This window comes from Aegilops tauschii, chromosome 4 (assembly GCF_002575655.3).
Source record: "Aegilops tauschii subsp. strangulata cultivar AL8/78 chromosome 4, Aet v6.0, whole genome shotgun sequence".
Lineage (NCBI taxonomy): Eukaryota > Viridiplantae > Streptophyta > Magnoliopsida > Poales > Poaceae > Aegilops > Aegilops tauschii.
The window spans coordinates 105,754,542-105,775,291 of NC_053038.3; positions in this window are offsets into that span (position 1 = coordinate 105,754,542).

Genomic DNA, 20,750 nt, shown 5'->3' on the forward strand with positions numbered 1-20,750 from the left:
TATCACCTAGTTGTGTATCTTGCTTAGCATAAGTTGTTGGTGCACATAGGTGAGCCTAGTTGTTGTAGGTTTTGTGCTTGACAAATTAACCACTAGGTTTATTCCACATTTGTTCAAGCCTAAACCATAATTATTTTAAAGCGCCTATTCACCCCCCCTCTAGGCGACATCCACGATCTTTCACTCCTGGACAAAGTCATATGTTGACTGCCTTCATTGGTGAGAAAAAATGGAAATTTGAACATGGGAGGAAGGTGAATAAATCTTAGTACAAGAAAGAGCGCTTTCTGAAGCAAAATGTTTTGAAGCTATCACCTGATGAACTTGTCGCTCTGCAATCAGAAATCAAGAGTCTCAGTGATGAATTTGACTGATACAATGCTGACTGGCTGGTAGCCAAAGTCAGATTCGTCAAGCTGACCAAGGGATTCACCTCAAATGTTGCAGCCTCAACGCAACGTGAAATTCCTCAGGCTAAAGCATCTGCTCAACCTACTGAAGAAAATGCCAGCACCGCTGATGAAGATTAGGCTGCTGAAGAAAATGAGAGCACCAGGGTTGATGAAGATATTCCAGCCGCTGAAGAAACTGCCAGGGCAACCTCTAGTGTTGCGCCTGAAGACACTGACAATGCCAGGGCAACTGCATCAGTTGCGCCTGAAGAAACTGCACCAAATTCCTCTGCTCCTCCTGCACCAACGACAAGTCCTATCCTTCCTTCTGCATCAGAAGCGAAGAAAACCAAAGCTGCGGAGCGAGCAGCTGTGAAGAAAAGGAAAGAATCTGCCTCCTTAGAGTCTTCAGCTTCAAAGAAAGTGAAGACTTTGACGAGTTCCTATGAAAATCCAATAGATGTTGTTATATCAAGCATGCCATCAAAGGAGAGTATTCCCTTTGGTGAGGAATATGTGATTCCAAGTGAATCTGATGAAGTAGATCCTTCTGCTGCTACGTGATGTCTACTACACAACCTTCTTCTTGTAGACGTTGTTGGGCCTCCAAGTGCAGAGATTTGGGGATAGTAGCAAATTTCCCTCAAGCGGATGACCTAAGGTTTATCAATCCGTGGGAGGCGTAGGATGAAGGTGGTCTCCCTCAAACAACCCTGCAACCAAATAACAAAGAGTCTCTTGTGTCCCCAACACACCCAATACAATGGTAAATTGTATAGGTGCACTAGTTCGGCGAAGAGATGGTGATACAAGTGCAATATGGATGGTAGATATAGGTTTTTATAATCTGAAATTATAAAAACAGCAAGCTAACAAGCGATAAAAGTGAGCGTAAACGGTATTGCAATGCTAGGAAACAAGGCCTAGGGTTCATACTTTCACTAGTGCAAGTTCTCTCAACAATAATAACATAATTGGATCATATAACTATCCCTTAACATGCAACAAAGAGTCACTCCAAAGTCACTAATAGCGGAGAACAAACGAAGAGATTATTGTAGGGTACGAAACCACCTCAAAGTTATTCTTTTTGATCGATCTATTCAAGAGTCCGTAGTAAAATAACACGAACCTATTCTTTCTGTTCGATCTATCATAGAGTTCGTACTAGAATAACACCTTAAGACACAAATCAACCAAAACCCTAATGTCACATAGATACTCCAATGTCACCTCAAGTATCCGTGGGTATGATTATACGATATGCATCACACAATCTCAGATTCATCTATTCAACCAACACAAAGTACTTCAAAGAGTGCCCCAAAGTTTCTACCAGAGAGTCAAGACGAAAATGTCTGCCAACCCCTATGCATAAGTTCACAATGTTACGGAACCTGCAAGTTAATCACCAAAACATACATCAAGTGGATCACGTGCATATCCCATTGTCACCACAGATAAGCACATGCAAGACATACATCAAGTGTTCTCAAATCCTTAAAGACTCAATCCGATAAGATAACTTCAAAGGGAAAACTCAATCCATTACAAGAGAGTAGAGGGGGAGAAACATCATAAGATCCAACTATAATAGCAAAGCTCGCGATACATCAAGATCGTGCCAAATCAAGAACATGAGAGAGAGATCAAACACATAGCTACTGGTACACACCCTCAGCCCCGAGGGTGAACTACTCCCTCCTCGTCATGGAGAGCGTCGGGATGATGAAGATGGCCACCAGAGAAGGATCCCCCCTCCGGCAGGGTGCCGGAACGGGTCTAGATTGGTTTTCGGTGGCTACAGAGGCTTGTGGCAGCGGAACTCCCGATCTAGGTTATGTTCTGGGGGTTTCTATATATATAAGAGGTTTTGGCGTCGAGAACAAGTCAGGGGGGGTCTCCGGGCTGTCCACGAGGCAGGGGGCGCGCCCAGGGGGGTGGGCGTGCCTCCCACCCTCGTGGGCAGCCCGGGACTCTTCTGGCCCAACTCTTTTACTCCATGGCTTTTTTGTGGTCCAAAAATAAGCTCCGTCAAGTTTCAGGTCAATTGGACTCCGTTTGGTTTTCCTTTTCTGTGATACTCAAAAACAAGGAAAAAAACAAAAACTGGCACTAGGCTCTAGGTTAATAGGTTAGTCCCAAAAATCATATAAAATAACATATAAATGCATATAAAACATCCTAGAAGGATAATATAATAGCATGAATACTTCATAAATTATAGATACGTTGGAGATGTATCAACATCCCCAAGCTTAATTCCTGCTCGTCCTCGAGTAGGTAAATGATAAAAGAAATAATTTATGAAGTGTGAATGCTAGCAGGTGCACAAGTTTGATCAATGATAATTTCAATCAACTTTTCTAGCATCATTATATGTCATAACAGTAGCTCATATCATAAAGCTTCTCATGATCAAGTAACAAGCTATTCACATGTTAAAGTATAGATCATAAACTTTCTTGAAAACTAACAAACAGTTCTCAGTCATCAAACAATTTCAATTCATCTTATTTTCAGGAAGGGTCTATGTAAGAGCTTTGATTTAGAAAATCCCACACACTCAACTATCATATAGTCTTCCATGATTGCTACCACTCAAAGCATATTTTTAGAACAAATAGCCTCCATCGAACACAGAGAAAGATAGGGGCTTAATGTTTCGCCTCCCAACTTATTTATCATATAGATAATTGTCAACAATAATAATTCATGATCAAATATATTTGAATGGCCATACATGCTTAGATCTTTCTCCACCACATGATGCTTGCCAACTAAAAAGTAGGTTGGAATGAGAAGGAATACTACTGACTCTTGCATAAAAGTAAAAGATAGGCCCTTCACAGAGGGAATCAGGGATTTGCAGAGGTGCGAGAGCTCGAAGCTAAAATAGAGATGAAAATAATTTTGAGAGGTATGCTTTCATTGTCAACATAACGACCAAGAGTTCCCAATATCTTCCATACTAGATACATTATAGGCGGTTCCCAAACAGAAAGGTAAAGATTTTACTCCCCCTCCACCAACAATCACACTCCACGGCTTGTCCAAAACAATGGGTGCCGTCCAACTATCAACAATCCTGGGGGAGTTTTGTTTAAATTAATTGCCAATTTGTTTTTGATCTTTTGATCATAGGACTGGGCATCCCAGTTACCAGCCATTTTCTCGTGAATGATGAGCGGAGTCCACTCATCGTGATAATAACACACCTAGCATGGAAGATACTGACAGCCCCTAGTCGCTACATGAGCGATTAGGGCATACAAAATAGATTATTATTTGAAGGTTTAGAGTTTGGCACATGCAAATTTACTTGGAACCGCAGGTAAATACCGCATATAGGTAGATATGGTGGACACTCATGGAATAAACTTGGTTCAAGGAATTTGGATGCACAAGCAGTATTCCCGCTTAGTACATATATTTTGGCCAGCAAAGGATTCTAAATAGCAAGCACCACATGTTAGAGGATCCATAACAATATAACTTCTATACAAATATACCCAAGCATAACTCATTATGTTGTCTTCCTTGTCCAACTTCAAATAATTTGCTCAGGTTTGAAAATAATTAATGGGGCTCACAATCATAGAAGATGTCCAAGATAGTATATTTATATGTGAAATCTCTCTTCCTTCTATATTCTTTCATGAATTGTTCAAGTGACCAATGCAATGTTTGCTAACCTTCAAAAAATTTACCACCTCTACTTCTTATATGTGAAGGCATTACTCCCCATGGGAAAGGCATATGAAACATATATAATTTCAGATTTATGACATTCAAATCATTCAACCATTTACTCATAGGATATAAGCGAAGCACACGAGTAAATGACAAACTACTCCAAAAAGATATAAGTGAAGATCAATGAGTAGTTAAATAATTATGTAGCTATGTGAAGACTCTCTCTCATTTAAGAATTTTAGATCTTGGTATTTTATTCATACAGCAAGAAAAACAAAAGAAATAAAATGACGCTCCAAGCAAAACACATATCATGTGGTGAATAAAAATATAGCTCCAAGTAAAGTTACCGATGAACGAAGACGAAAGAGGGGATGCCATCCGGGGCATCCCCAAGCTTAGGCTTTTGGTTGTCCTTGAATATTACCTTGGGGTGCCTTGGTCATCCCCAAGCTTAGGCTCTTGCCACTCCTTATTCCATAGTCCATCGAATCTTTACCCAAAACTTGAAAACTTCACAACACAAAACTTAACAGAAAATTTGTAAGCTCCGTTAGTATAAGAAAATAAATCACCACTTAGGTACTGTTGTGAACTCATTCTAAATTCATATTGCTTTAATATCTACTGTATTCCAACTTATCTATGGTTCATACCCTCCGATACTACTCATAGATTCATCAAAATAAGCAACCAACACATAGAAAACAGAATCTGTCAAAAACAGAACAGTCTGTAGTAATCTGTATCAAACTTATACTTCTGGAACTCCAAAAATTCTGAAATAAATTAGTGGACCTGAAGAATTTGTCTATAATCTTCTTCAAAAATAATCAACTTAAAAGCACTCTTCTGTAAAAAATGACAGCTAAACTCGTGAGCGCAAAGTTTCTGTTTTTTTACAGCAAGTTCACATTAACTTCCACCCAAGTCTTCCCAAAGGTTCTACTTGGCACTTTATTGAAACAAAAGCTATAAAACATGAGTACTACAGTATCTTAATCATGTGAACACACAAAAACAGTAGGGGTAAATATTGGGTTGTCTCCCAACAAGCGCTAACGTTTAACGCCCTAGCTAGGCATGATGATTCCAATGATGCTCACCTAAAACATAAGAATTGAAATATGAAGAGAGCATCATGAAGAATATGACTAGCACATTTAAGTCTAACCCACTTCCTATGCATAGGGATTTTGTGACCAAACAACTTATGGGAACAATAATCAACTAGCATAGGAAGGCAAAACAAACATAACTTCAAAACTTTAAGCACATAGAGAGGAAACTTGATATTATTGCAATTCTTACAAGCATATATTCCTCTCTCATAATAATTTTCAGTAGCATCATGAATGAATTCAACAATATAACCAGCACCTAAAGCATTATTTTCATGATCTACAAGCATAGAAAATTTACTACTCTCTACATAAGCAAAATTCTTCTCAATCGGAATAGTAGGAGTATCATAAGAGACTCGAATACTATAAATTGTTTCCACATTAAAAGAGTAGTGTTCAGAAAAAGGGTGATCATAATCATGACAAGTTTTGTAAATATAATCATCACTACTCTTTATAGCATAAGTATCATCACAATAATCATCATAGGTAGCAACTTTGTTCTCATCATAATCGATTGAAATCTCTTCCAAGATAGTGGAATCATTACTAAATAAAGTCATGACCTCTCCAAATCCACTCTCATAATTGTCACAATAAGATTCAACACCCTCCAAAATAGTGGGATCATTACTTCCTAAAGCTGACACTCTTCCAAACCCACTTTCATCAATGTAACCATCATAAATAGGAGGCATGCTATCATCATAATAAATTTGCTCATCAAAACTTGGGAGGCTAAAAATATCATCTTCATTAAACATAGCATCCCCAAGCTTGGGACAAACATTAATTGCAGCAAATAAATTCTCAAACATGTCATTCTCATCAAACATAGCATCCCCAAGCCTTGGCCTTTTCATATCATAAGCATAATCACTCTCATCATTAATAGTATGGATAGCACCAATAGTATAGCAATTATCATCATCACAATGAGTAATAGGAGGAACATAATTTGGGAGGGATACCTTTTTACCTTTGTTTCTCCGTCTTTTCTTTTTCTTCTTCACATCATGTGTGGGTTTAATCCACTTTTTTGAGCTCCTTATTTATGAGATTGGTTGAATAGAAGGCTCCTCCTCGTTACCTGATTCATCATAAGAAATAAGAGGAGGATATTGGGAAGCCTCTTCCCTTTCATTAATATTCTCTTCATCTTCTATTTGTTTTCTTTTCTTTATGTAATTGGCAATATAAGGATTTCCAGTGCAATTCACCGCACAATACATAAAATTTCTTCTAGATCAAAATCAAGAACTTTATCAAGGACAAATTCTGGCATATCCTTAGTTATAAGTTTCATTTCTTCATAACCCAAAAGCAAACTAAGTTCATTATGATGTGCAAAGGAAATCAAGTCATCACAAATTTTGGACATGATTCGATCATGAAACAATTTGCATTGGAGATTTAAATGATCACGTTCATTGCAAAGTTCACAAGGATGGCAAAGAAATTTTAAATTTTCAGCACAAACATCTAGCCTTTCTTGCAACCATTTAGTTTCTAAATACTTATGCCTCTTGCAAAATCTATCTTCCCTATTTGGTGTGTACTTGCAAACTCTATGCACTCCACAAAAGTTGACATGCTTATAAGAGACATTTTCATCATGACTAGTGCAATCATCATTAGTACTATGGATATTCAAAGAGTTCATACTAACAACATTGCAAGCATGCTCATCATTCAAAGATTTAGTGCCAATCATTTTAATGAATTCTTCTTCTAACATTTTGGCACAATTATCGGAATCCTTATTTTCATGAAAGATATTAAAAAGATGAAGCATATGAGGCACCCTCAATTCCATTTTTTTTTGTAGTTTTCTTTTATAAACTAAACTAGTGATAAAACAAGAAACAAAAAGATTTGATTGCAAGATCTAAAGATATACCTTCAAGCACTAACCTCCCCGGCAACGGCGCCAGAAAAGAGCTTGATGTCTACTACACAACCTTCTTCTTGTAGACGTTGTTGGGCCTCCAAGTGCAAAGGTTTGTAGGACAGTAGCAAATTTCCCTCAAGTGGATGACCTAAGGTTTATCAATCCGTGGGAGGCGTAGGATGAAGATGGTCTCTCTCAAACAACCCTGCAACCAAATAACAAAGAGTCACTTGTGTCCCCAACACACCCAATACAATGGTAAATTGTATAGGTGCACTAGTTCGGCGAAGAGATGGTGATACAAGTGCAATATGGATGGTAGATATAGGTTTTTATAATCTGAAATTATAAAAACAGCAAGCTAACAAGCGATAAAGTGAGCGTAAACGGTATTGCAATGCTAGGAAACAAGGCCTAGGGTTCATACTTTCACTAGTTCAAGTTCTCTCAACAATAATAACATAATTGGATCATATAACTATCCCTTAACATGCAACAAAGAGTCACTCCAAAGTCACTAATAGCGGAGAACAAACAAAGAGATTATTGTAGGGTACGAAACCACCTCAAAGTTATTCTTTCTGGTCGATCTATTCAAGAGTCCGTAGTAAAATAACACAAACCTATTCTTTCCGTTCGATCTATCATAGAGTTCGTACTAGAATAACACCTTAAGACACAAATCAACCAAAACCCTAATGTCACATAGATACTCCAATGTCACCTCAAGTATCTGTGGGTATGATTATACGATATGCATCACACAATCTCATATTCATCTATTCAACCAACACAAAGTACTTCAAAGAGTGCCCCAAAGTTTCTACCGGAGAGTCAAGACGAAAACGTGTGCCAACCCCTATGCATAAGTTCACAATGTTACGGAACCCGCAAGTTGATCACCAAAACATACATCAAGTGGATCACATGCATATCCCATTGTCACCACAGATAAGGACATGCAAGACATACATCAAGTGTTCTCAAATCCTTAAAGACTCAATCCGATAAGATAACTTCATAGGGAAAAATCAATCCATTACAAGAGAGTAGAGGGGGAGAAACAACATAAGATCCAACTATAATAGCAAAGCTCGCGATACATCAAGATCGTGCCAAATCAAGAACACGAGAGAGAGAGATAGATCAAACACATAGCTACTGGTACACACCCTCAGCCCCGAGGGTGAACTACTCCCTCCTCGTCATGGAGAGCGCCGGGATGATGAAGATGGCCACCGGAGAAGGATCCCCCTCCGGCAGGGTGCCGGAACGGGTCTAGATTGGTTTTCGATGGCTACAGAGGCTTGCGGCGGCGGAACTCCCGATCTAGGTTAAGTTCTGGGGGTTTCTTTATATATAAGAGGTTTTGGCGCCGGGAACAAGTCAGGGGGGTCTCCGGGCTATCCACGAGGCAGGGGGCGCGCCCAGGGGGGTGGGCGCGCCTCCCACCCTTGTGGGCAGCCCGGGACTCTTCTGGCCCAACTCTTTTACTCCATGGCCTTCTTCTGGTCCAAAAATAAGCTCCGTCAAGTTTCAGGTCAATTGGACTCCGTTTGGTTTTCCTTTTCTGCGATACTCAAAAACAAGGGAAAAAACAGAAACTGGCACTGGGCTCTAGGTTAATAGGTTAGTCCTAAAAATCATATAAAATAGCATATAAATGCATATAAAACATCCTAGAAGGATAATATAATAGCATGAATACTTCATAAGTTATAGATACGTTGGAGACGTATCACTACGTCAGAGCAGTTGGATGAAGAAATTGAAGTTGACAACATCACCTCAACTCCACTCGTATCATCGCCCATGCCCCAGTTCACAGCTGAAGAGGCAGGCGTTGAGGAAATTGATGAAGAAGATGAAGATGTGGATATTGGGTGTTCAACGCCAATTCTGAATGATGACTTCTGGGAAAGTCATCACCCCAATTCACCACTTTACACTCCTCTGCAACAGATTCCTCAGTCCCCGGTTCAAACTGAAGAAATTCACACGGGCTCTGAAGAACATCAAGCTTCTCTTCTCGCTATTCATGAAGAAGTTCCAGCCACTAGTGCTGATGTAAATGTTGCTGAAGAAATGGAGACCCAGGCTGCTATAGAAGACACTGTTCCTGAAATTTCTCAACCTGCGGCTCTAGAGACTGTGACTCAAGAGGCTGTGAAGACTTCGACTGACAATCCTCAGCCTAAGCCAAAGAATCCTTTCTCCAAGAAACAAAAGTTCAAAGCTGAAGATTTCTTCAATGAGCACATATTCTTCACTGACTACAATCCCTATGACTCTGCTCGTCTTCGACGGAAGCGCTTCTGGACAGCGAGTCAAATGAATTTCTATTCTTCACTGCTGTTTGATAAAGACAAGATCTTTGACCATGAGCACATTCCTCATGTGGATATGGAGTCACTGCCATGCTTCACCCCAGTCCTCAGTGTTATTCATGACGCTGGGCTGCTCAACTTCTGCACTAACATCTGCGACTGGAATGAAGAACTCATTCTTCAGTTCTATGCCACGCTGCACATCACAAGCAACGTCGAAGATGTGAATTCATGGGTGTTGGACTGGATGACTGAAAACACTCACTACAAAGCATCGGCCTCTGAATTACTTCATGCCATCCCTGTCAGCCCTCCTGTTAAAGGTGCAAGACTCATCTATGCTGACCCTAAACTATCTGACCATCTGATGCAAGTGTTGATGAAGCCTTTGAAGCCAGGCCAAGCTCCAAGGACCAAATTCCTCGTCAAGGAATTGCTCTATGTGCCAAGGAAAGTGTACATGATATTGACCAAGACCCTCAGTCCCATCAAGGGCCACAACTCTAATGAAGAAGAGGTTGTTGGCATCATGAAGAATCTGCTTTTCAACATCATACATGGTGTTCCTATCAACTACCATGATTTCTTCATGAGGACTTTGGTCAATGTCGCTCTTCCGTCGTTTGAATTGAAGCCTTACGCTCCCTGGATCATGCGATTCATCAGATCAAGGTCTTCAATCAACTACAAGGCTGACACTCTCAATCATGGCAGCTACTTGCCCCCAATTGAAGTCCTCAAACGGACTATTTCCTCAGCTGATGAGAAGGGCAAGGCTGCTGTTATTGATGAAGGGACTCGTCCATTGGATGGACAGTTTCGCAAAGCAGCATCCTACTCCACCAATGATGACTCTGCCACTCATGACACTGCCGCAAATGCTTCAAAGAAAAATTCTCAAGCCACTGCTCCAAGGGTGATGACTGATCATGAGCTTCTCCTCAGTCTTCATCAGAAGGTCGATCGCAACCACAAATGGGTCAAGCGACAGTTTGGTTCAATTCTTCAGAACATGACAATCACGCAGAACTCCGTGAAGAAGAACCATTACTGTCTGCATGCTGTGCTTGATCGCACCTGGGCTGTATTGTCTCACCTCTACGGTGAAGAAGATCTCAAGCAGATGGGCTTCAAGCAGGACTTTGACTGGTCTCAGCCACCTTCGAAGAAATTCAACAAGGTCAAAGTTCCTCACTTGGTGGCCAGCTCATATTCTTCATCGCGCGAGACTGATGAACATGAAGACTTGGACGACACTGCGACAGGCCCTACATCAACGGACGACCCCAACAACGCTGGCGCTCCTCCATCGACATCATGAGGATATTCTTCTGGGGCATTAGTCCTCATTTTTCGTCCCTTTTGGTCATTCGATGACAAAGGGGGAGAAATTTGAGTTAGTCTTCAAGTGGGTCTATATATGGGATTTTTTTTGTTAAGTTACAACTCTCATTCTTCTGAAGATTTTTGTTGGATCAAGTTGTAAACTTAAGTCCGATGGTGGTCTGATACTTTTTGCTCTATTTTGCTGCATGCTACTTCCTCATATATGTTAATGCACGCATGCTAAATTACATCAGTCACCGTATTTCATCATGCATTTCAAATTCTTCATATCATCTGTTAAATGCGTGTATGAATTACAAGATATAGGGGGAGATCTCCATGATTCTACTCTACAATGTGCATTGCCATTCAAAGCAAATTCCTCACATATGCACATATTTAGGGGGAGTTCTTCTATATCTTGGAATCAAATTCCTCAATATATGTATTTACACTTCATATGTTTATCCCCGTTGAGAACTTAACCTATATTGTCATCAATCACCAAAAAGGGGGAGATTGTAAGTGCATCTAGTGCCCCTTAGTGATTTTGGTGTATTGAAGACTTATAGGTTAAGGGGACTAATGTGTTTGTGAGTGTACATAGGTCTATAAGTCTATGAGGAGTTTGATATTTACAGAGAAAGTCGACCCCTAAAAATGAATGTCTTCAACTGAAGACTTTGGTTTTCTCAAGACTTTGAAAGTGAAGAAATTGGTGTGACCGTGAAGACTTACTATTCATGTGAGGAATATGAAGCGTGAAGACTTCTGTTTTCGTAGTTTCATTTTCTCTTTCTTGAGTCATAGGAAACACCGTACTGTTAAAGGGGGTCGAGGTAAAACTAAGGAAAAGTTTCCAAGTGATGATCATCTCAAAATCCTACACTTACCAATCCTTTCGAGTGAAGCCATTGGAAATCTCATACAGTTCAGGCAATTTCTTCACTGACAGAGACGAAGATCTTCTGGTCTCTGAGGAATTTGTTCTAACTGAGGAGTTAGGAATTCGCCAGTGCGGATTGCCTACAAGTGAGGAACATGATAGCCCTGAGGAATTTGATAGCTCAAATATCCGACCGTTGCTGTGCTATGCGCCAGCTATCCCAAAATATCTACCCACCTAACGGTCATATCATTGAAGGGCATTTATGTCTTATCATGTCAGGCTGCTCCCTAGGCTATAAATAGCAGCCCCCTACAACCACTAGCTGGTTAGCTGCTCCGAGAGAAACTGACACTTGTCATTGAGAGCATCCCATTCTCCGAGGACTTTGAGCGAAAATCATCAAGTGAGGAAAATCCAAACCCAAAAACCTACAAACCCACAGTGATTGAGCATCACTGAAGAGATTGTTACTGTGTGGAGGCGACGCTTGTTACCTTTGAGGACTGTGCATATGATTGCTCTCTGAGCTACGTCGGTATTTCCCCAAAGAGGAAGGGATGATGCAGCACATCGATGGTAGGTATTTCCCTCAGTGAAGAAACCAAGGTTATCGAACCAGTAGGAGAACCAAGCAACACAACGTAAACAACACCTGCACACAAATAACAACACCTCGCAACCCGACGTGTTAAAGGGGTCGTCAATCCCTTTCGGGTAACGGTGCCAGAAAATTGTAGTAGATTGAAATAATAGATCGCAAATAAATAGAGTGCAGCAAAGTATTTTTTTTGTATTTTTGGTTTAATAGATCTGAATAAAAGTGCAAAGGAAAGTAGATCGCAAGCAAATATATGAGGAAGAAGACCCGGGGGCCGTAGGTTTCACTAGTGGCTTCTCTCGAGAAAGATAGCAAACGGTGGGTAAACAAATTACTGTTGGGCAATTGATAGAACCTCAAATAATTATGACGATATCCAGGCAATGATCATTACATAGGCATCATGTCCAAGATTAGTAGACCGACTCCTGCCTGCATCTACTACTATTACTCCACACATCCACCGCTATCCAGCATGCATCTAGTGTATTAATTTCATGGAAAAACAGAGTAATGCAATAAGAACGATGACATGATGTAGACAAGATCCGTTTATCTATGGCGGTAGATATAGATCCCATCTTTTTATCCTTAGTAGCAACGATACATACGTGTCGTTTCCCTTTCTGTCACTGGGATCGAGCACCGTAAGATCGAACCCACTACCGGGCACCTCTTCCCATTGGAAGATAAATAGATCAAGTTGGCCAAACAAAACCCAAATATCAGAGAAGAAATACGAGGCTATAAGAGATCACGCATATAAGAGATCAAAGAACTGAAATAACTTTCATGGATATAAAAAGATATGACTGATCATAAACTCAAAGTTCATCAGATCCAAAGAAACACACCGCAAAAGAGTTACATCATATAGATCTCCAAGAGACCATTGTATTGAGAATTCAGCGAGAGAGACAAAGCCATCTAGCTACTAACTACGGACCCGAAGGTCTACAAAGAACTACTCACGCATCATCGGAGAGGCACCAATGGAGGTGGTGGACCCCATCCGAGATGGTGTCTAGATTGGATCTGGTGGTTCTGGATTCTGCGGCGGCTGGATGAATATTTCGTCGACGCTTCTAGGGTTCTGGTATTTTTGGGGTATTTATAGAGCAAAGAGGCGGTCCAGGGGGCACCCGAGGTGGGCACAACCCACCAGGGCGCGCCTGGGCCTCCTGGTGCGCCCTGGTGGGTTGTCCCCTCCTCGGGACCCCCCCAGGTTCAACCAGGGCCCAACATCTTCCATCTGGCCCATAAAAAATCATCATGGAGTTTAGTGGCATTTGGACTCCGTCTGGTATTAATTTTCTGCGATGTAAAAAACATGGAAAAACAGCAACTAGCACTTGTCACTATGTCAATAGGTTAGTACCAAAAAATGATATAAAATGACTATAAAATGATTATAAAACAGCATGGAACAATAAAAAATTATAGATACGTTGGAGACGTATCAGCATCCCCAAGCTTAACTGTAGCATCCCAAAATTCTAAATTTTGGAATGTTATATTAAATAGATAGTTTTGACTGATTGTTTCATTGTTGTGTGATTGATAGACTGAAAGTGAGTGAAATTCGAAACTTTTGAAAGTTAAATGAGAGGGAATAAAAGGACTTTCCCAAACTTTCATTTTGCATTTATGATCTCTGTGAATTCAAATTATTTTTCAAATACAAAAACCTAGAGAGAAGATGACATGACTTCTTCCATTTAAAATGAAAAGGGTTTTTGAAAATATTTGAATCTCCTTAGGAACTATTTTCAAATCAGAAACTTTATGCAACTCAATGATTTTCATGAGAGAAGATAAAATGACTTCTTCAAATTATATGAAATATGAGTTGGAAGTTTCAAAGAATCAAATTTAAAGTCCCCTTTGAAATTATTTTCAATTTGGAGTTATTTGGTTTTATTCAAATTATTTTTCTCCAAAAATAAAATATGGAAATTAGGGTAAAATGATTCCCTACAATAGAAAATTGGAGAGAAATGAATTTGAAATCATTTTGGTATTTTTAAAATGATTTTTATGAGGTTTTATTGCATCAGCAACACTCTTGGCTTTATTGAATTTTTTTGGATTTTATTTGATTTTATAAAAATGTTCATGTCGTAGAAAATCTTTTTCTGAAAATTTTGATATATTATATGCCTACATAATATTTTTATTTATTATTTTTGTTTGTCTGAAAAAAATGTTTTATATAAAAAAACTCCTTTTGGACCGAACTGGGCCGCGGCCTAGCCAGCCAGCCCAGCCGGCCCACCTCCTCGTCTCCGTCCCCGAGCGGGACTTCGCTCGGGAGTCGTCCGCCGCCACGACTGCCGCCATCGACCTCGGCGTTCGTGTCGAGGCCTGGCTCCTCTGCCCCTTACCCAAGGCGCTCTGCTCCGCCTCCTATAAATAACCGCCGCCGCCGCTCGCTTCTCGCCGCCCGCGCCGCTGCCGCCTCGCCCACGCCGCACCTCCGGCGCCGCCGCATCCGCCGCCGCTGGAACCCCGAGCCGTCGCCGGACTCGACGACGCCCGAACCACCCGATCCACGCCACCGCTGGTTTTTTTCGCGAACCGGTAATAAAACCGCCCCGTCCGGTTTTCTTTATTTTAGCCCGGTTTTTTGTTCGGTTTAGTTATTAGATCGGTTTATTATTAGGTTTATTTATATAGCGAACGCTCACTAGTTGGGTTTGTAGCGAACGCTTTTCGCTAGATTAGTCTCAGTAGCGCACGTTCGTTGCTTAGTATTTTTTTTCTTTTTAATTTTTTTGCAAGGGACCTATCCGTAGTGTTATTTTACAGATTAGCCCCTGTTTTTCAAACGATCACTACTTTTTGCTCGTTTATCCAAATCCAACAAAACCAACGCGCACTTCTTCGTTATGATCTCCTCTATCCAGTAAAACAACTTAAACATGTTTTTGTAAGTTTTAAAATTTGAATTCAAATAGATTTGTATTTAAACTTCGTTTGATCGTAACTTGAGTTTTATAACTCCAATTTAGTTGATTATTTTTGCAAATTAAATCTCTTGACCTAAACTTTCTGATAAGGCCAAATTCACTTAATTTTGGTACTGTTAGAAATTGTTTTCTGTTGCAAGAGTTATTTGCTTGGTTTTAAAGTTTTCCGAATTGTTTTCTTCGTTCTTTCCGATCTTTTGAGTGATTTCTTATGTGTGGTTACTATTGCTTGCTTACGATAGATTGACCGGAGTGTGACGAGTAGAAATATCAGGATTTATGAGTGCGAATCATCTTCATCAACAGTACAGGAAAGTTCACACTCTGATCATACCCCCTTTATTACCCAGTTTTTATGCATTAGTTTCAACCCTCAAAACATTGCATGGCTAGGAATTGATAACATGTGGGTATTGGGAAGTAGTTGATGAGGTAGGAACCTATTGTCATGCATCAAACCTTGGGAGTTACTTCTACGTAATACTTATACTGCTATGCTATGCTTGTAGACGTGGATTGGGCTTGAGTGTATCCATGACAGATGTGAGATTATTATTTAATGGTTAACTTAAGGTGGCTACTTTAATACACATCTGGGTGGATTGGTTGGGGCACCCTGGAGTACCCAGTGGTTTGCCCGGGCACCTGGAGAACCCCGTGCTTGCCCAAGGGGATCCCGGAGGACCTGTGTGATCACCCTATGGAATGCCACCCAGGCTCAAAGGGATCATAAGATTATTCATGCTGGAAACTTCCGTGTGCAGCCACAAGCTGTTATGGGCTCTAGCATAGTTGAGTAAGTTACATGACCTCTTCCAGTGGTAGGCTAGCAGATGTAGGGGGTGTAGGTTGGTACTGTCTACCCAGGGTTAGAGTTAATGCTTCTGAAAGACTGTGTCTCGGTCATCCGTTTCTCAAACACCATGTAGTGCGAGAAATCCAACGGAGGAGATCGAGTCTTGTGGGGAAAAGTGCGCAAACCTCTGCAGAGTGTACAAACTAATCATGTTATCTAGTTCTTGGATTATCATATTGATCTCATCACTTTACTTAAATAATTTGTTGGGTTGTTAACTTTTTAATTGGGATTGAGTTGGAGGAACCTTCTCAATAATTTTCAACCAACTTTGTAGTTAAATGTAATATATTCCTTTATAGTAGGGAAAAATTGGCTTTTCGCAAAAACATGTTAACCGTAGAGCCTCCACCAGCCATATATGCATGTAGTGATAGTTATTATTCATCATTATCCTATGGTGTGAATTTGCTAGTACATTCATTGTACTGACCCTTTGTGGCTGCAACGTCTCATGTTGCAGGAATCTTACGACGAGTAAGTGATTCGTTAGGGTAACGATTTCTACACTCAACTTTGCCATTGGTGTTGATGGGAATCCACAACCTTGCTGTTACTTCCGCTATTTGGATTGAGGTAATAGTATTTACGTTATTTTATACATGTGATTTATCTGTGTTATAAATCCTCGAGTACTGTATGTGTCAGCATACTGATCCAGGGATGGCACTTAAGCACAAAGACTTGACCATCTGAGGTCAGGTCGCTACAAGATGGTATCAGAGCACATGTTGACTGTAGGACGTGACCCCTAGGAACTGGCAAGCCCATAGGAAAGATTTTCTCTACAACTTTATTTTCAAAAAGATCTTTTACCTCTCTTCTATTATGAGCTTATTCAAATTTCCCTTTTAGTGAGACTATACCCCTTTCCCCTCTTGACCACGAAGATTCGACTGATGAGACCACTCCAAGAAGTACAAGATATCGGACAACTAAGACCACTTCGGAATGAAGAGGATTTTTACTGGACATTAGAATAATGGAAACTACAACGGTTGAAGACTCCGAAGATTAGGAGAATTTGAAGGCTTTGAAGAATTTCCATCTTGGTATGACCTAGGAAGGCTACCCTTATGGAACTTGTCAGACTATTGAAGTTGTCAATACTGAGATCAAGGTGTATCAGAGAAAGACTAGAACAAGGAGCATTAGAACTCAAAGTTTTGTCAAGAAAACCCTAAGGCAGGAGATATCAACTATGGAATGATAGCTCATGGAAATGACAAGAGCAGAAACACGGATATCCATGATGTTATCGCCCGCTTATGCTATTGTCACCGTACTAAGTTAAGCCTGCATATCTTCGGAAGGATTTGATGGTAGAAGGCTGATGGAGCACCTATCAGCAAGAGATGAAGTTTTAACCTTAGCTGGTGTATCGCCAGGATCTGGAGGATTACATGCGGAAGTATAAGATGGATCTTTAGGAAGCCGTATTTGATAAGGAAGCATTTCGTGAAGAACTTAGGACCCAGAAGCTGAAGTAGCCAAACTGGAGGAGCAAAACCTCGAGATACCGGAGATTCGTCAGGAACTGAAGGACATGGTTCATGCCAAGCATGTTGAAACCCAGAAGTTTGGAATGCAACTCCAGAATATTAAAGGACGTCACGAGAGACTTCGTGTCAACAGAGATGATCTGGCAAAAGAACTTGAGAAGGACAAGCACGATCGGAAGAAGCCATCGGAGACCTGAGCAAGACTTGAAGAGTTTGGCGACGTTGAAGATTTATTGACCTTTAGAAGACCAAACCCCTGTTATATACTTACGTTAGATGCGACAATTGTGAGCTATCATTTGTTTGATGTTTTTCCGACAGCCACAAATAAAATCTGTCTTTTCAAAACTTTTGTTTGTATTGTGTGCATCCCTCTCTATCTCTCTTATCCCACCCCAAACCCATGGACCCAATAGAGGTTGAATGGAGATGAGCTTATATTTTCTGGACCAATGACTCAATTGGAAACGGACCGATGGATTCATAACATGGAAGATCATATGGAGAATAACAATATAGCCGGAAAGGATATGGCCCAGCGTGCTCTTCAGTGCTTTGAAAGAGGTGCTACTACTTGGTGGAGGATGTACCAAACCATCAATGTATGGCAAGGAGTAACCACTTGGAAAGAATTTAAGTTGACTTTGCCAAAGTCTCGGTTTGTGAAGCCTTATGGAAGTGATATGAAGAAACCTTGTGCATGCAAGCTCTGTGGAGAAATAGGACGCAACCATAAAGAACACAAGGATGAATGCCCTAATTGTGAAGGAAGTCACCCAACTGAAGAATTCCCAACTAGGCAGATCACTTGTTTCTTGTGTGAAGGGACAACCCACTACCCTGCTCAGCGTCACATTTACCCCATGGTACAAAGAACCATCCAGCAAAAGAAAGAAGCAATGAAAGGAACCCTCATGGAAATTTTAGAAGAACCTGTGATGAAGGAAGATGTCGGGGACACACTCGAAGAAGACCCAATTAAACCCTGCACCAAGTCATGCTATTCCTGCGGAGAAGAAGGACACATCTCCCAAAATTGTCTGAATGGGGATCTAGTAGAATTCCCGACAGAGGAAGTAGAGTATGACCCACAGGAAATAGAAGCCCTGATTGGAACGAAAAAGTCCAGGAAGAGAAGTAGATTGGATTCTAGGAAAGATCTGAGTCATATCACCTATTATAGGTGCATGGAGTCAGGGCACTACCTCAGCAGTTGCCCAAAAAGGAAGCCGAGGACCCAAGGAGGCTATATGATCACAAGGAAACCTCGAGACTTGTCAGAAGTAATATGTTTTCGTTGTAATGAAGTAGGGCACCTTGCCAGAGATTGTCCCAAAGAGAAGGAGGCTTGTGCTAAGTAGTTGAGTCTATGAGAAATGTAGTAGTAGTAGTGAGAACAAATCTTTTGAATTGAGGCATTGAGTTGAGGCATGTATTGGAAATGCAAGAGATTGTAATCATTGGAGAATCAATAAATTTAGCATCGTTCGTACTGATTTGGATTTTATGAGTGTTACTCTATGAAGAAAGATTTTGGCCATTTTCGAGGATATGAGAAATATGGTCTATGGAAGATTGGAGCATTTTAAGGGCGGTAGTACCCTGTGAGGAGATTTAACCCCTGGAAAGGATAATGATGTTCCACGGAGTGGACTTCATAAGTATAAGTTTTATCTCGAAATGTGGGAAACCCCAAGAGTATGAAGGGATGAAGTATTATTGGATATAAAGGAGGTATAATGTTGGTAACAAGGAGCAATTGTAACTCCATGATGAGTCTGAGTAATCATGTCTTAGTTTGGTACCAATAGAAGGAAGAGAGACAGTACAATTGGATGGATTTTAAGTAAGCTAGGAAGCAGGATGTTGGAATAATAATCAGTTGCCCCGATGATGAGTTCAAGGTTTACAAGTGATGGGATGGGCCATAACCCACAGGCCCCAGCTCCTGCCAAGAAGCAAGCACACTCTTGCTAAAGTAAAAACCCTGGAAGAGGATATGCCTTTATCAATAGACGATCTTATAGGAGTAACGCAAAACCTGAGAGTTGTGGAGGAACGATAGATGTTTGTCTAGCTTGCAGAATCCATGGATTTATCCGAACTTAGTTCGTCGACAAGAGAAATTCTGCAATGCTTGTGAGGATGACCGAGTGTTAGAATGCGAGATTCGCTAAACCATATACAAGGTAGATTTGGGTGCAGGATGGATTGATCACCATACCGACTTAATCTTATTATTCGCTTTGCTATATGGGATGGTAAATCTGAGTGACTTGCCTATAGTAGAGAGACAACGATCAATACCTTGTTTGAACCTTAGAATGGTATAAGTATTTTCCCTTGTACAAGGCAGCTGCTACCAATCGTAGGATATACGGTGAGGTTCAACCCAGACCCATTTCCTACAGGAGAAACCATAAATTGATGACCACCATGAGATATCGGTAGTTGTTTAGTATTGGCGCCAGACCCGTCAGCTAAGAAGAACCCAGTCTCTGAAGGGCCATACCAAGATAAAAGGACACATAATTGATGGAAAAGGGTTGTGCCACTACCAGAAGTGCCAAGAGAAAGAATTTTCCGAGGATCTGAGAAGACCGACACTATCAAACAATAAGGATGGATTATATGAGTTTTGGTGGCACCGTAACAATGCTTCTAAGGGTCGTAGCCCAAGACCCCCGTGTGATGATCGATAGATTTTGAGAAGACCCTCCAAACCTAACCTTTTTCTTGCTAGCCTCTCCGAATCTCGAGGACGAGATTCATTTTAAGGGTGGTAGGTTTATAACATCCCAAAGTTCTAAATTTTGGAATGTTGTATTAAATAGATAGTTTTGACTGATTGTTTGATTGATTGACTGAAAGTGAGTGAAATTTGAAGCTTTTGGAAGTTAAATAAGAGGGAATAAAAGGACTTTCCCAAACTTTCATTTTGCATTTATGATCTCCGTCAATTCAAATTCTTTTTCAAATACAAAACCCTAGAGAGAAGATGACATGGCTTCTTCCATTTAAAATGAAAAGGGTTTTTGAAAATATTTGAATCTCATTTGGAACTATTTTCAAATCAGAAACTTTATGCAACTCAATGATTTTCACGAGAGAAGATAAAATGACTTCTTCAAATTATATGAAATATGAGTTGGAAGTTTCAAAGAATCAAATTTAAAGTCC